At 38.2% G+C, this 16,541-nt stretch overlaps 1 non-coding gene across 1 annotated transcript; it reads right to left on the bottom strand.

Annotated features, from left to right (window-relative positions):
* Positions 1–11,858: 11,858 nt before the first annotated feature.
* On the bottom strand, positions 11,859–11,931 carry trnar-ccu. Its single transcript has one exon. It is a non-coding gene; the product is annotated as a tRNA-Arg (tRNA).
* Between the last annotated feature and the right edge of the window lie 4,610 nt (positions 11,932–16,541).

The following is a 16,541-nucleotide window of genomic DNA, read 5'->3' as shown; positions in this document are numbered from 1 at the left end:
ACAGACACAAATACATTCTTGTGGGTCAACATAAACTCGTCAGCTACAACAGCTGCTTTAGACAAAGAGGCCACCTTTTGCTCATTTAAGAAAACTACCAATCTTTCATGCAACGTGTTCTTGAAGTCCTCCAACAAAATTAGTTGGCGAAGTGATTCAAAGTTACCTTCAACCTCACTTGCAGCACACCATTTGTCAAAAAGTAGTCCCTTCTCACATGCAAATTCCACATAGGTCTGGCCACTAGACCTTTTATGGTTCCTGAATTTTTGCCTGTAGGCTTCGGGTACAAGTTCATAAGCACGCAAGATTGACTTTTTCAGTACATCATATTTCATCCCATCCTCTGTTGACAGTGATGAAACAACCTCCTGTGCTTTACCTACAAGCTTGCACTGCAGTAACACAGCCCACATCTCCTTTGGCCACTCTAGTGCTACAGCAATCCTCTCAAATGCATTGAAGTAAGAGTCCACCTCTGACTCCCTGAACACAGGCACCAAAGCAATATTCTTGCGGACATCAAACCTGTTGAACGAGGCTGAACGAGGAGGTGATTCACCATGTGAAAGCCTCATGGCTTCTACCTCAAGCTGTTTCAGTTTAATTTCTTTTTCAGCTTCAATTTCTAACTTCCGCATTTCAAGTTTAAAATCAAACTCAGCTTTTCTTACCAACTCCCTTTCCTGTGCCTCTAACTGAAGGCGAGCTAGTCGGACCTTGAGTCTGACATTACCACTGGAGCCACTGATTTCTGGCGACACAGGATCGAACCGCGGTAGAGTCCCGGGGGGTGCCGGTGGGTCTGCCAACTGCCTCGGGGGAGTTGCCGTTACAGCTTCTCCTTTCTCTTCCAAAGGAGGGAGTCCTAGATCAACAGAAGGATTAGCACAAACATCCACATCCATTTTGCTTGAGTCCACGAGGACTTTAATCTCAACTAGTCTTTTAACAACAATGTTTTTAATTTCAGCTTTTGAAAAGTGTTTTTTCACTGAAATATCAAAGTGTTCAGCCAGACATAACAAGTCATCCTTACGACACAGTTCCAGCTTTTCATAGCTAGGAGACTGTACGAACTCCTCTAAGCTGAAGCTCATCTCGAAACAGACACAAGGATCTCTCAAATTATTGTGGATGTCTGCAGCTCAGGAAAGGTGGTAAAAGTTCCCGGACGAGCCCCCACTTGTGTTCCTAAAAATGTTTTTTATACATAATTATTCTGACTGTGACATTTTGTATCATTGATACAATTACAGTATTTGCTATGGTTTAAAATAAAAGAACAACTTATATATATATATATATATATATATATATATATATATATATATATATATATATATATATATATATATGTGTGTGTGTGTTTTTCCTTTCTGTACTACAGGCAAATGCAGATAGTTTAACTCAGTTGGTTGCCTCTTTCTCCAAAAGGGTTAAAATTGCATTTGGCACATATCTGACTTTTTTAAGGTTCTTGACACATGTAACCATTTCAACTGAAGCAGCCAAAGGAAAAACCTTCACAGCTGTATTTGTGTGTATTTTCTCCTCTTTGACATAAGGGATGTACTCTTCCAGGCTCTGATAGCGCTGCTTTAAAATGCTGTTTATTGGAGGTAATACAGATGGCGGAGAAGCTGGGTTCATGCTGAGTGATACGGACTGAGAGAGAACATCACAAGTCCCTGAGCTGGGGGGGGGGTTTCTGTCAGCCAGCGATCCCCACAGCTCGCCCCGAGGCCTGTTGGCAAAGAAAGTTCCCAGAGCTTTCCACCTGCAATGTCACGAAAGTCACGTTGATTACACAGTGGGACGAGCAGAAAGGGGGTTACTGATCACGTTTGCTCTCTGCTGGTGGTTGTTTTTCACTTTCTGATTCCCTCTTCCTTTGTTCTTTCTTCCTTTTTTTAGTCTATCAAAACTAAAACAGAAAGCAGGCAAGATAGGGTCAGTCCTCTCAATTTCAATTGCCCACAAGGCTTAACACGTCTGTCAGAACCTGACAAGGATGGTTGAAATAAAGGAGGTTGCCATGACAACAGTTTTGCCACTCTGCCACTTGCATGTGTCGTGTGGGGGAGGCAGAGGCAACACCTTGCTTACCGCCATCAGGGTCTTTTTCTCACCTTGCTGCTGGGGAGAAATCCTTCCTCTAGAACACGTTAATGGTCTGATGGAGGTCTTTCACTAAAAATGGCTGATGCTAGCAGAGAAAAAAGTGGACATTTCATGAGTTCTGCATGATTTCAGTTTTGCCCATTTGTCTTTGCAGCTTTAAAGTAAAGTAAAAAAAAAAAAAAAGAAGAAACAGTTTGTTATCATGGATCCTTGTTATCCAGGTTCAATAGAATAAGAAACAACTTCCTCAACAAGCTTGAGGTAGAATGGGCTTTTCTCTTCATGTTGACAAGCCGGTAGGTTTCTGAAAGAAAGCTGAGAAAAAAAACTGGCACCTATGTGCTTGGCTGATCTAAGAGCAATCTCTTGTACAGTGTATTTCTACCTCTAATTGGTCCAACCACATGCTCAGGCTCTCAGTGGCTTCACTTGTCTTTTTTTTTTTGGGCAACAGGACAATCTGCAGTACAGTTCTGGGTTGGGGGAGTCAGGCGGTTGAGGTGTGGGAGGGGTATTCATTCAGAAATGTCCACGGGGCGTAATTACCACCACCAAATCTGCGCATACCCTCTATCGCCGTATTGATGGGTATTGTGGAACGGTAATTGTTATCGGGTGGCAAGAACCGGTGCACTCATTAACACTTCTGACTTCTGGAACCGAAAGTAAACAAGCAAGGAGAAGAAAAACTGTTTTTCTCTCCTTTTTTTTCTTCACAGTCACAAAACACACACCTAGACCCACTTAAATGGAAATTGCAACACTTAAGTTTTTACATGTTTGAAAACGTGTGTTGCTCCAAAAGCAATATTTTTCATAAAAACATAGTTTTCCTTTTTTTCTGACTTTGTTTTATTCAACATTTATTACTCATATAATTTGCACTTTAATTAGCTAGATGTTTGTTGTGCAGTTTAATAGTTTGTCACTTGGAAAAAGTGGTTTTGTTTTGAGTTACATGACCTAAAATTGTTAAAAGAAATGCATGTTCTAACAACATGTATTATAGGACAATTTTGTTTTTATGCCTTTGTTTTGATGACTGCATTTTTTTTTCTTTTTTGGAGCTTGGCTCAAAGATAGTTCTCCCTGTGGTCAGTCATAAAGTCCTTAAGCCTTCTCTGACGTCTTCGTCCTGCTGTCTCAGCTTGTTAACAGAAAACATTTTTAAGAACATCAACTGTCTCTCCAGTTCTAGTGCCTTTTCTCTGGATGCTCTGGTTTTCAGTTTTGGTCGCCAGATGGTTTCAGTTTTTGTATTAATTAGAGACTGTTTATCTTTTTAGCAACTTGTGCATTTAATCCAACTCTATTTTGCAGTCGGGTGAACTTCCAACCAGAAACTAGCACTCTCACAGTGTCTTGATGCATGCTCAGTAATCCAGGTAGCTATATCTAACAAGGCTGAGTCAAGTCCTCTGGTCGGGTTCTTCTTTGTTGAAACATTTCGTCTTTTATCCAAAAAGATTTCTTCAGTCTGAGGAGCTGCAAGCAAACTCAGTCTTATAAGCTGCAGCTTCACATAGTGAATCAACCAGTTGCTAGTGACACCCAAAACCAGTTGTTCACATGCAAAAGAAGGGCAATTGTCCTAACGACCGATCATTAGGGCCGTAATGGCTGCTTGCTATCTGCAAAGGGCTGAGTGATACTCGCAATAATCTTACACACTGCAGGTCTGTATGTGAGTATACTCAAAGCAGAATCCCAGAAGTATGTAAACAACATCAAACTGATCTGAAGGAGGAGCACATGACTAAATCATGAATCTTTAATGACAGCCTGAAAACTAATTTTGTCCTCTTATTTCCTGTATGAAGCTCATCTAGTGCAGGTATTTCTGTCCTGGATGTTATATGAAAACTCGCCTGATTCTCACCACATTAAACAGATTTATTTTGATGTCACTCCCAGACTGGTTGAGGGGGGGAAAAAATACTGCATGCAATTAAATATTTGCACAGGCAATAAAACTGCTCCGTAACATGTAAAAAATTATTATTATTTTAAATAGGACCAATTTACAGGTTGTTGTTGTTTTATTTTTATTTTTTGTTGTTGTTTTGAAATGCAAAATGTTATTATATAACAGATTATTTAAATATTCATAATTCAGTTTCAACATTTAAAAATATTTTCCTCTTTGTTTCTCATATCTCTGGTAAGGTACTTCTGCTGCTGAAAAGTAATCAAAAGGATTTTATAATTTGCATGTTAGCCTGCCCACCCAGTACCACCACTAGCCACCACTGATAATAAGATGGTTTTTTGAACGTTTTGCATCTTCTCATTTTACAAGAATGTTTTTGGAAGAATTTCAAACAAATTTCAGGGGGAAAACGTCAATCATTAAGAGTAGGTTTGCAAAAAGCAATTTCAACATCGAGATTTATTGAACAAAGCACACTGAAATTTTCAGGGTTTGGATTTTGTTGGTGCTATTTTTGATTGGCTCTCATTTGAAGTTACATCACCACTTATTTGTACAAAATGGTACAACTTCAAATGATCTGATTACTACTGAGCGGCTTTGGAGCCCAGTGGTGGGGAGGTTCGAGTAGAGGGGATTCAATCCCCAGCCCCTGCAGCATGCTGAGGTACCCTTGGGCAAAACACTGAATCTCACACTGTGTCGATGTGCTTATTGATGCATGAATACGAATATGAAAGTGTTGGATATAGAGAGTAAAATATAAAAAAAGCACTGTACGAGTGTGTGTGTGAATGAGAAACATTGTAAGCGCTTTGCAGAACAGGGGAATGTTTAAGAAGGCTTTCATTTCTCACACACATGGTGGTTTACATGTAGCCAACTTATTTATGTTATTATTATTATTTTCTGGAAGACTTTGAAATTCAATTGTTTTTACTTAAACCCATGATAGCTGTCAAAATATGATTTTTTACCATTTTTGGTTTTTATTTTTTGTATATGATTATCATTTATAATTAATTTAACCACAAAATATGTGTCATTCACCACCAAAAGTCTACCGCATAATTTGTAATAAATGAGCAAAATCAGCAGTCATGTTTTGTTGCCAACAATTATGAGTTGTTTGTTTACATTCAAACACTGACAGGAACACTTTGGACAGACTCAAGTCGGTAAAAAAAATCCCTGGACGTAAACAGGGTCAGGGGGACAACAATGGAATCAGAGAACTCAGGTGGAAAGTGAAAAGGTAAAGTTCTTGTCTCTGCTTATAGAAAAGAAATGACAACTAAAAGCTGTGAGGATGAGAATCGACAGAAGTCGAAGAGGAAGAGCAAATTGAGTGTGGAGAGCGTTAAAACAAAATCGAGCGTGGAGAGCATTGAAACAAAAGTTTAATGCTGAGATATTTCAAACTACTTCTCGCCAAATTTAGTTGTACTCAAAGGTAAGGAATATTTTCTATTTTCTAAAACAAGTTTTACAAAAACTCATCTGGCTCCTTTCAGTACAGAGAAGCAACAAATCTATTCTGAGTTACCTATCCCTGTCCTCCTATTCACGAGGACAGGGAATCCAACTGTGAATCCATGCCTCTTTGAGGTAGAAGATCATTTTAGTCCCTTGTAATCTAAGCCAAAATGAATCGTCAATACAAGCAATTTTGTTAACAGAAAATATTTAATATTAAGCTTCAGGAAACATGTACAAACTGTGAAATAATTTTCAGCTTTAATGATTAAATTAACACTTTTTTAGTAATACAAACAAAAATCAGATTAAAGAAGCAATATTACTTTGCTAAACTAAAAGTAAATGGTTATCTTGTCCATTGCATCATACCTGAACTTCCCACTACATATAAAAAGATTGTGAACTTTTTAAATTCTGTATACCTATATTTTTATGGACTCCTTTTTTTACTAATTGACAAGACTGAATAATATGACAAAATTAATATGAAGAAACATCTTGTGGTTTCTAAATACAACAACAGAAATTGAAAACATTAACATAGTTGCTATTATACTGCTCAGTGAACCAGGAAAACACCCAAGAAAAAAAATCTAGAGATTTTTCCCAAGCATGTCTGAATGACATTTTTATGCCTAATTATTATTTACTGCTGACTTAAATTAACATCCTAAAATAACTGGTAGATACTAAAGGGCTCCAAAATAATAAACTAAGTCAGAGTTTATTTCAAACCAACATACGCAATCAGTTGAAGACATTACAGATAACAATGTAGAAGAAATCTGTGAATAATGAGATGCAGCCATGATATGACAGTAGCTGGTCAGTGTGCATACTGAGCAGCTCACTGATGAAAATTCCATCTGCTAGTTTTATTACGGGGCTGTTCGCCTGATACAAATGGCAACCTGGAGACATCCCCAACCCTGACTGATTTCATCTCCCCGTTATCAGCCTCATTGGTGTATTCCTGGGTGAAGGACACGGTAAAAGGCTGCAGACAGCCATTGATCTGACGCCTTTGACTCGAAAATGCAATTAGAGGTTGGCCACGACTTCGTTGGTGGTTATCTCAAAGCGCGTTCAGATGTCTAAATCTGGACACACAGAGTAATGATTAATTCCTAATTACTCAGGCTTGATTCCAGACTTCATGACCATGGAAGATCTATAAAATGTGGCTTTTCGTCTATCACCTCTTCAATATATATCAGTATTTTCTTAAATTATAGATTCTTCTGCCCTTAGCCCGTATGAAAGCAGCTCCCCGATGGCCACAGTGAGAAAATCTGCTGAGCTTTGACGCTTAAAATATGCTGGCATGTTGATGAATCAGCTTTGGCCACCAACAAAGTTCAAACTCTATTCCAAATATTTTGCTCTTTGTAATCCACCTCCCTCTGTCCCCGATTCAATTATAAAGATTATCGTTTTCAAATGTCATGTCATTCGCTTTGTTATTTATCATTCAAACACTTATTCTGATTGCTATATCTGTAGAACAAGTCAGGTCTTAAAGTAAAATAGTAGTCTTTTGGCAGCAGGCAATAATGTTTTTGACTGTGTCTGTGTGTTTGTCTGTCTGTTAGCAAAATATTTCATGAACCACTGGATGGATTTCAATAAAACTCTCAGAAAGTTATTAATGAATGTACATCTATAAGTGATTTTGTTTTATAGTTACCACGATTCATCATGTCCATCACAGCTAATCAACCTTAGAAAGGGCAAAAATGGCTATAACACAGTCAATTTTACAGATATTAAGCTAAGATTTGGTGTGGTAGGACCTGAGAGCCATCCACAACACATAATCTAAGCTCTACTCACTGTGCAAGTTCTTTGTCTAAACATTTGGCATTACCTGTTGTAGACAACCCTCTCTTTCTTTTCAGAAAGTGATCATTTGATGTACGTCTACATAAAATTTAGTCTTGCCAATTTTTAAAATATGTTCAAATTTCCTGTGTCTCAAATGAGAAAACAGAGAACGCCCACAAAGTTTTCAAGGCTTTTTTGAAACTTCATTGCATATGCCATTCACAGTTTGCAGCAATCTGTCCAGGGAGACACTAGTTACTTTCACAAAACACTTCAAGCCAAAATTTAGACGCCTTCTGGCTGCCTCGGTGTGATTTCTGAATGGACCGAGGCGGAGAAGTGGGTTGAAGCCAACCCACCCCCGATGGGCCTTTATGCCATGAAGCGAGGTAAAACCAGAGCCGAAACAGTTGACACGTGAAAAGGTAAGCCGGCTTTGCTGCTCAATAATGTGATGAAGTGAGGACATATGGTCTGTGTGACCATGATTAAACCCCAAATGTTAAAATATTAGTTAACCACAAAGAGAATTGCTAAACTGAGTTAATTCATCATATGAAAATAATACGATGGAGACATCCTACACACATTTCTTTCATTGCTCTCCACGTCAGCCCAGCCGAGTTCCTGCTCCACCTCTCTTTTGGTTCCACGGTGCTCACTTCATTTCTGAAAGCTCACGTCTGTGCGGGACGTGGCCAGCTCCATTGGTGATTAATCAACCACCAGAGCCAGCATAAAGACGACTGGTCTTTGCAGCCATTTTGCAGAACTGTTTTGTGAAAGTACCTCCTGGCTTTACCTGGGTCTGTCACAATAACAGTTTAACAGGGGCAAGTTTGGCCTCTAGATAAGATATCAAAGCACGTAAAAGCAAGGCCTTGCACTCAACCAATCAAAAAGTAGGAAAAACAAAAAGACAATGTTTGTACTGTGATAAAATCTCTCCTCAGTCTCTTAGTGAGTTAAATTGTTTTTACTAAAAAAAAAAACATCATCATAAAAATGTCTTATCACAACCAATGTTTAAAACTAATTATTTTAAAGTTTTCTGCTGCGGCATAGAAAAGTTTTAAAAATTTTGTAATATTTATTATTTTAATAAACTACAAAAAATGAACTATAAAATGTCCTTGCTACTCATAAATAAGAGCATATAAGCGCCCAACACATCACACCCAATTTGCATAATATTCCGAACGTATGATCATTTTTATTTCCACAGAAATAAATGCAAAATGTTTTAAAGACTAGTTTAAATCACAGATCAAAAGAAAATACTTTATGTAACATTTTAATGTCTGGGTAAGACAAAAATGAACTTTCAGAATAAATCTTTTTTGTCTTCATTCCTTCTTTAGTGCAAAATGCATTTAAAGAAAAAGAATTGCATCTGAAAGAAAGAAAAAAGTTGAAAATTTCCCTCCTGGCAGCACATTTTTTAATGAAAGACCCAAATGTAACATACTGGCAAAAGCTTATAGTTTTCAAAATCGCTTTTTTCTGTTTTTCTTTTTGTCTTTTTATTATAAGCTTCCTCATTTTTGCATAAACTTGTACATATCTAGAGTCAAAAAACCTAGTTTGACTTATGTAATTAATAACCAGTTTTGTACCCTTAAGCATGATTCCCAGTTGTTGGGTTTAGTTAAGTCAGATCACCCAAAGATAGCCCGAATATGTTTTTTTTTGTTTTATAGATCAAGGTGTTTTTTCTTTGCTAGCAGAAGCTCACTATTAAATTTAAGTGAATTTGTGTGCTTAATTATGACTCACCACTGAAAGGCAAAAAGTCAGAGATAATGTTTTTTGTATGTGTTTGTGTGTCTGTTAGCAAAATATTGTATGAATCATGTGTCAGATTTGAGTCAACCTCAGAAAATGATGATTGGATGAACATCTAGAACTGATTAGCTTTTGACGGCAACCTGAGTCAAGATGGCTGCCACATTAAATTGAGCAAACACAAAAATGTCACTTTTACAGACAGAGAGCTCAAATGTGGTGTGGTAGTACCTGAGACTGACAGCAACTTTGACCTTTTGTCAAAAACCTTGTCTGTAACTGTTGAAGTCAACTCTGTCTGTTAGCAAAATGTGTCATAAACCACTAAACAGAGTTTGATGAAACTCTCAAAAAGTAATCACTGGATGTATCCTCTAAAACTGATTACCTTTTAGAGTCAACACAGCTGAAGTTTCCCAACACAGCTAATGAATCTTATAAAACAAAAAAAACATGTATAATTTATTCAGTTTTAAATATATTGAGCTACAATTTGAAGTGGTATGAGTCATGAGTCACAACACTGGAGTTGAGATCTTATTATGTTTTTTTCAAGGTTTAATGGCTGTAACTCCATCATTCCCCAGCACAAAACTCTAGTGTGAAAGGTGTCACGGGATCTGCATTCCTTGAAGGAATGCTAGGCTTTTCATTTACTTTCACATCCCATAGCTGAAAAGTGATCAAATCTTTGTGTTATGTGATTATGCCAATGTCAGTTTCATTTTCATGACACATTAAAACAACAGAAGCCAAACAAAATGCTTTACAATTCAGACAAACAAAAAGGTAAGAACACAATAAAAGCAGAGAAATAAAAGAAATATTAAAAAAACAAATGAAGCTAAAATAAAATACGGAAACAGACCATAAATCCATCAGCTCTGGTTGGATCTCAAGCTTTGCCTGAATCAGATACCAAAGAAAAAAGAAGGGTCTTGAGCATAAATTTAAAAGTCTCAACATTCTCATTTGCTCCATATTTGAAAATGGGAACTATTCCACAGATTTGGAGCAGCAACTGCAAAAGCCTGATTATCTTTATATTTTAGTTTGGATCCGAGTGCTCTTACTGTAGAGTACATGTTAAAGAAGATCACATACTGTAATTATGACCTTATAAAACTTTAAAATCAAGCAATTAAATATTAAAAATCAATCCGGAAACAGACAAGAAGCCAGTGGAGTGAAGCCAGGACAGGGGTCTTGTGTACTTGTTTTTAGAACCTGTTAAAAGAAAAGCTGCTGCGTTCTGGATGGTTTGTAAGCGATGTGGATGATTTATCTAAACCAACAAACAAAGCGTTACAATATTCCAACTGAGAGGTAACACAAGCATGACGCACCTTTTCAAGGTCTTTAGTAGAAAGATATGACTTCCCCTTAGCAATAAGTCTTAATTGGAAAAAACACATGGTTTTACAACTGCATTAACTTGTTTGTCTGATTTAAAAATGTGATCAAAAATAATTCCTGACAGCAGAGGGACTGTATGAAGCCAAGGGGCCAAGAGTGTCAAGAGTAATACATTCACCGAAGCTGATGTCTTCATTATGATTTCACTTTTATGCTTTTGAGGTTTATAAACAATCTGTATTTTTCAGTGCCCCCAGCAGACGCAGTGATCATTAGTGAACAAATTTTGAAACACTTATCTATAGACGAGTTTTTAAAATCATTCATTTGTCTTTGAGGTGGGGTGGGAGTGCGTGATAACACATTTTCTGTGCTACGACAGAACCCAGAGTGCGTATTTATTATTAATTTTCTTGCGCTTGCATTATGATTAAAAAAAAAAAGGTATTTCAGAAGGAGAATTGCTCCACAGAATCAGATGCATTTGGGGATTGAAGGGTGAGAGGAATATTGTTTACACATGCTTCATTAGTTTTGTGTTAGTTGGGTTTCTGCCTTTAGGCACCCTCCGTGCTTAGTAAAGCTTTTTCTGTTTTTAGTACCTGCAATTAACTTTGTACATCAATGTGCTTTCTGATGCATGACTAATAGTGAGTATTTATCACATTCAGGAAAACAGGGGTGGCTGTTTCCAGCTAAGAGCACACTGTGTCATACCTCTGTTGGAGAATTAACATTTATGTGTACAAATTCATCATAATCTGTAACTTGTTTCATGTGTTGTTTTACACTGGGTGGCAAAAGTACTCACATCTTAGTCTTTCTTCACCGTACAAACTGGGATTTTAATGGATTTTCATTTTATTAAAAGTAATGGATCTAAATAAAATACTCAAGTTTAATGAAGTTAAATTGGGGGGACTTGTTTAAAGAAGTAGCTTTCCTTAAATGAATGCAGATGAACTTCTGCAGAGTTTTAGACTAAGATCATATCATGTTGGGACATGAAACAGTTGTAGCTATTTTAGTTAAACCTTGTAAAGAATATTGTGAACAATCTTGCATTATCTGTTAGCGCTTACAGTATGTGCTGTGAAGGATTGTCAGCTACTACCACACCAAATTTTAGCTCAGTATCCATAAAATTGATGAGGTATGACCATTTTTGAGTAGGTCGTTGAATAGGTTCTAAGCTGTGTGACATCAGAGAAGCAGTGGGAATGAAATGAGAGATCAGAAGGTACAACGTGTCCTTCAGATCCATGTTGTTTCAGAAAAGCTTGCTCAGCAGAGGATGGTTTCAATATATCAAGCTCTGGGTTATGGGCCCAGCACGCTTCCGCTGCGCCACTCTGCTCCACACCCCAGATGGGACTTCAACCCACAATCCCTGGCTTAGGAGGCCAGTGCCTTATCCATTAGGCCACTGGGGCCATGTGTTGTGTTCGAACAGACATTTTGAACTGTGTTCAAACACTTATGGAAAAACATGCCCCTTCTTTGTTTTCCGTTGTCGGTTTAAATCAGGCAGAGCCATGAATGTTTACTTTTGTCTACATGGACCAAGTGGAAAGCAGAACGCTAAACCTTTAGTTGGAAAAACACACAAACTCAGAGTCATTGGGTCAGGTCAAGAATTCCTTGTCTGCCTACACCTGAGGTATAATGGACACTCTTGCGCTGGTAGTAATATACACACCTTGGACAAACAATACAAATGTTGACGAAAACATCGAGACACTCACAGTATGTTCAACAGAGTAAGTACCACGTAACCACCAGCTACNGATACAGCCTTGACTTTCCTTCAAAGACAGTTTTACAGTCACTTACATCTTTGAACATGTCATCATGCACCACAAACATGAACACTTTGGAGGTGAAACTTTCTTTGAACGACCATCTGAATGGACATCGATGTACATTTGGAATGGGAAGAATCTTCCAAATGACATTAAGGACTCTTGGTAGGTAGAAGGCTTCTACCACAGCCTATCAGCCTAGGACTTTCTATAGAAAGATCATCAAAACAGATGACTGAGGGTTTGTCCTGAGACAATGATGGACTCAACCACTGATGTTACTTGGTGTTAAATGACTTTCATGATTTAAAGTACGATGTCTGTCGTCACGCAAAGAGTTGAAATAGAGAAAGGCTAGTCACGCAATGGACAACGCAGCTGAGCAGCGTTATGAGGCTGGTATTTGATGCCTGCCTGACTTGGAGTTGGGAGCAGTTTTGTTTGGGCCAGTTATTGTCGAAAAGATGAAGCTTTTGAAACAAATGGGAGACATTTTTCAGTGTGTTGCCACTGAAATTGCTTTCAGCTGTGTGGTGTCAAAGTAGTGTTGTCACTGGGGTGAAAGTGTAGAGGAGGAAGTAGTTATCAGTGAAGTATCCATGTTGGTTTTGCACAGCCTGCATAGCAGAGGATGGTTTTGATCGATCAACCTCTGGGTTATGGGCACAGCACGCTTCTGCTGCGCCACACTGCTCCTCACCCCAGGTGGGACTTGAACCCACAACCCCTGGCTTAGGAGGCCAGTGCCTCCTAAAGACTTGACTGAAACTTTGTCCTCAGAAAGGGATGGACTCAAACAATGATGTTTTCCTGTGATTCCAGATGATGGTAAGATGTTACTTGGTGTCAACTGACTGTCATGATTTAATGTATTATGTCTGTTGTCATGGAAAGAGCGACGCAGTTGAAGGAGAGCACGCTACTTGCAGAACGGACATCACAGCTGAGCAGCGTTATGAGATTGGCATTTGACACAGGTATGGCCTGGCAATGGGAGCAGTTTTCTTTGTGCCGTTTATTGTTGAAAAGACGTTAAGGTTTTGAAAAGCAGCGAACATAACGGGAAGGGCATTGTTGTCGTTGAATAGGTTTGAAGCTGCGTGAAATCAGAGAAGCGGTGTGAATGAAATGAGAGATCAGAAAGTACATAGCAGGGTGTTGCTTTCAGTGAAGGACAGTGGGTGATCCATGTTGTTTCGGAAAAATGGTCTTTGGTCAATTATCTGTGGTGGCCATCTTGAATTGTGATGACTCCTAAAGTTAATCAGTTATAGCCAATAACTACTATCTAAAAGTTTTATTAAAAACTGTCTAGTGATACATGAGATGTCTTGCCAACAGACAGGGTTAACTCTGAAGATTCATGATATACTTTGCAGATGTTACAGACAAACAAACATACAGGCAAAAATATTATTGCTTCACCTGTTGCAGCAGGTGATAATAATTCTAAAAAAACCCTGAAAGCTGAAAGGAGGCGCATACTGTATGCATACTTTGAAAAGCCACATAATTGGTTAAATAAGATCACCTGTGAGCAATCTAAGTATTAAATGACCTCAGCATATACACCTGCTCTGATAAATGCAAGAGTGTCTAAGTACCACTAAGTAAGAGACAGCATGAAGACCAAGGAATTCTCCACACAGGTCAGAGACAAAGTTGTTGGGAAGTACCAATCAATGTTGGGTTATAAAAATATACCTTAAACCCTAAACATCCCACGAAGCACTATTAAATTGATACACTGGAGGCTCTCAGTCCTAACAATCCTAACACCTCATCATGCTGTGAACTCCGTCCCTTCAGTGAAGCATGGTGGTGGCAGCATCATGCTGTGGGGATGTTTTTCATCAGCAGAGACTGGGAAACTGATCAGATTTGAAGGAAAGCTTGGTGGAGCAAAATACAGAGAACTCCTTGAAGTGAAACCTGTTTCAGTCTTCTAGATATTTGAGACTTGTATGGAAGTTTACCATCCAGCAATTCTTTTTAAACTATTAGACTAACCCTAGCCCTAACCCATGTCCTTCCATGACTGAAAATCTACACAAAAAACACAATGACCCGAAACATTCTGCTAAAGCAACACTCCAGTGGTTAGAGGAGAACCAGTTAAACGTCCAGGAATGGACCAGCAAAGGTCATTTATCAATCCAACTTAGAATCTCTGATTGAATTATCACATTTAATGATCTTTTTATTTCACATTAAAATGTATTTGTATTTTCATGTTCAAAATCCAGGTTGTAAGACAACAAAAGACATGGGTTTGATTTTTTTATTTTTTTTATTTTTTATATACATCTTTGATTGTGAGTTCAAGAGATCTGTCGTAAATTTCCGTGGAGCCCCTTGTGTGAAGTCAAGACAGGTCTCAGGACTGGAACCAAATATTGCTCCAGTCATAATCTGTGTAAATTCTTTGTGGCGCATGTTTTGGGGGCATGTTTTTGTTTCTGTATGAAAGCCCTGATTTCAGCCTGAACAGGCCCCTGTAATCACCAGTATTGAGCTGAGAGTGAGACTGATTTGGCCTATATACAGCTAAGCCTCATTACCCACAGTATCAAACCTGCAAGAAATGGGAGAGGCACAGAAACACTGATTTCTCTTGGTGACAATGCGACAGCACTCCCACAAGAGCCACGGCGGCGAAGGATTAGAGTTTCAGGGTAACAGTTACGTGAATGTCACAAGCCGCGTTCCCAGCCTCAGAACTAGGAAAATAGGCGAGGTTAATGCACAGTTGAAATGGGCTCTCTCTTTCTCTCTCTCACTCTCTCCCTCTGTCTCTTACTGCTAAGGTAGTAAGTATGGTTAAAGCAAGAGACAGCACAATTTTTCTATTAAACTCTGAAGTCACTGATCTGGAACGGCAACAGTCCTTAACAAGTTCAGGGGACTGGATCACTGTTGTTTTGCGAGCGACGAATGTGTCCAGAGTTTTAGACGAAAAGGTCATCAAATGTGGTCTGTCTGATAACACAGGGCCTGAAACAGTTGTGGATATAAGCAGGACTTCTGTGTTACATCTTTTGATGAATACATGAATTCAGATTGAACTCACAAATTTAAAAGTCTAATTTTTATCTGCCCTGCAGCATTAGTTGTGTTTCAGATGAGGTTGTCCAGTTGTCCAGGCCCTAAAACCTAATCTAATTGTTGTGTCTGAAGCGAAGGAAACTCTCATACTGACATATAAGAGCTCTGATGATGTAAAAGCAATTGATACAATGAACAAACTCACGCAATATTCTAAGATCTAAGAGCCACATATGTGCTGGGAATTACTTTCAGCTACTACCACACCAATTTCTAGGTCAATATATGTAACACTGATCGAGTCATACCCATTTCTGTGTTGGTTGATATAAATCAGCTGTGATGGCCATCTTGAACTGGGGTGACACCAAAAACTAACCAATTGTAGATGTACATCCAATGATTATTTCCTGAGAGTTTCATTAAAAACTGTCCAGTATTTCACAAGATATTTTCTAACAGACAAGCATGGTTGATGCTAACCATTAAAGCCAACTTTTCAGCAAAAATATTGTGCAATGTGTAGAGCTCAAAGTATGTGTTGGGAGAATGCTCAGCTGCTACCACAGCAAACTTTGGCTTCATGTCTGTAAAATTAGATGAAAATGAGTTTGCTTAGGTTGTGTAGCTGTGGTGGCCATCTTAAATGTTGTCAACTCCAAAAGTCAATCAGTTGTAGATGTGAACCTAATAACAGTTTTCTGAAAGTTTCAGTCAAATCCGTACATTCAGAAGGTATTTTGCTAACAGCCAGACAAGTTTTTGCCCATAGGCAACAATGACTTTGTAAACTTATAAAAAAAAAAATCAGATTGCAGTTTGTATTTAAAAGGCAAATTTAACAAAATATGCACTTTGTGCAGTGGGAGCAAATAGTTAAAAACAACACATATTTTTCCAAATGGCAAATTCTCTCTTCTTTGAAGAGAAACAAATCTTATTAAAAACATTAAATCAATTTGGTATCTAACACACCATGTTCTGTTCTTTTTTTTAATCAACTGAAAGATACGCAGCAAATAGAAATTTGGTTTTGATGCAAATTCACAAATTTTAGGACCTGCCTTTAAAAAAAAAAAAAGGTAGGTCTTCAAATAAATTTCTCTGTCAGAACCAAGTTTCTTTTGTGAAAATCCCCCTCCAAACGATACTTCCTTTGAAAGTGACACATCAAGAGATTCTTCAAGTTTGTTGTA

The sequence above is a fragment of the Kryptolebias marmoratus genome, linkage group LG11, assembly GCF_001649575.2.
Source record: "Kryptolebias marmoratus isolate JLee-2015 linkage group LG11, ASM164957v2, whole genome shotgun sequence".
NCBI lineage: Eukaryota > Metazoa > Chordata > Actinopteri > Cyprinodontiformes > Rivulidae > Kryptolebias > Kryptolebias marmoratus.
This window is presented reverse-complemented; position numbering and strand designations above follow the sequence as displayed.